Source organism: Engraulis encrasicolus, chromosome 12 (assembly GCF_034702125.1).
Source record: "Engraulis encrasicolus isolate BLACKSEA-1 chromosome 12, IST_EnEncr_1.0, whole genome shotgun sequence".
Classification (NCBI taxonomy): domain Eukaryota; kingdom Metazoa; phylum Chordata; class Actinopteri; order Clupeiformes; family Engraulidae; genus Engraulis; species Engraulis encrasicolus.
The window spans coordinates 28,395,201-28,396,554 of NC_085868.1; positions in this window are offsets into that span (position 1 = coordinate 28,395,201).

Below are 1,354 nucleotides of genomic sequence, written 5' to 3' on the forward strand. Positions count from 1 at the left end.
ATCAGCAGCACAGCATCATGTAGCACACATGGAGGCATACTGACAGCAGTAGGCATGCAATTCACACACTCACAATCACACTCATTTAAGAGAACATTTTATTGTCATAATGGTATTAAAGTACAAATCAAGAACATTTGTAATTTGACTGAAGTAATCGGAAAAAAACGTTTTTTTTAAGTCACAGATTGTCAAGGCATATTGGATGAGATTTATTGACAAAGGCATAAATATATTGACAGAGAGGTGTCGGCGCTGGAGAGGAATCGCACATAAATATTTGCCTCAGGGATATGGTTCCCATGTGACACCACTCATTGCCTTTGGGTCTGTGCATGTGTAATGGAGGCTAACTAGCAGTTTTTTTTTTTTTTTTTTTTTACGACTTTATTTTTACAGGACAGTGTGAGAGGGGGACAGGAAGCAAATTAGGAGAGAGACGGGGAAGGGCCGGCAAAGGACCCAGGCTGGGAATCGAACCCGCATGGCAGGCGAGTGCCCTACCGGTTGGCCACGGCAGGGCCTTAACTAGCAGAGTTGGCGTGGAACGTTAGTGAACCTCCCTCCCGATAGCCTCATACAGTGGCGATGCCGTTGGGCTTGGGGACTGGTCCTTTAGTCCAGCGGTGTCGTACTGTGCCTCCCATTGCCGAACCATTGTAGTTCACAAGGTTGCAGGTTTGCAGCCCGAGGGGGACGAACAGGTGCAAGATGACCTCTGTCACAGTCACACGTGTGTTTTACCTTGGGTCTGTGCTGCTCTCAGTTAAGATTTTAAGGTGTGTAGAGCAGGGCCAAACACAAGGCCCGGGGGGCGGATGCGGCCCGCCAGATGATTTCATATGTTGGTTTAATACTAGTAATTAGAAGGCATCGACACATGTCATGGAAGCAGGGTTCACGTTAGCCGGCTGTGGCCGGACATTGGCCGTTTGCATGAATGAATGACCGGCAAAATAAAATGTTCCCGGACAACATGTCCGACAAAAATGACAGCAATTAGTCAGTAAATAATATTAGCCCATTTTAAATAGGTCTACTTAAAGTTACAAAACACCAGTAGGCCTAATATGAAACTGAACAAAGCTGAAAATATTTGTGAATAACTGAACTTGTCATAAACAGCACGCAATATTGCTTGCGCTCTCGTCCCCACCGTCGTTGTCCCCAATTACGTTATGCTTATAATCCCTTGACTCACACTGGCTGATGTGCTGTCGAGGAACGATTCTGTTTTTTTGTAGGCTATTTTTACCAATATATCAGTGAACACAACAAAGGGCATTGCATTTGCAAAACCGTTTCATGCCCAGTTGCGAAGTCCAGCCTAACGGTTGGGGACTCAATGGCATGC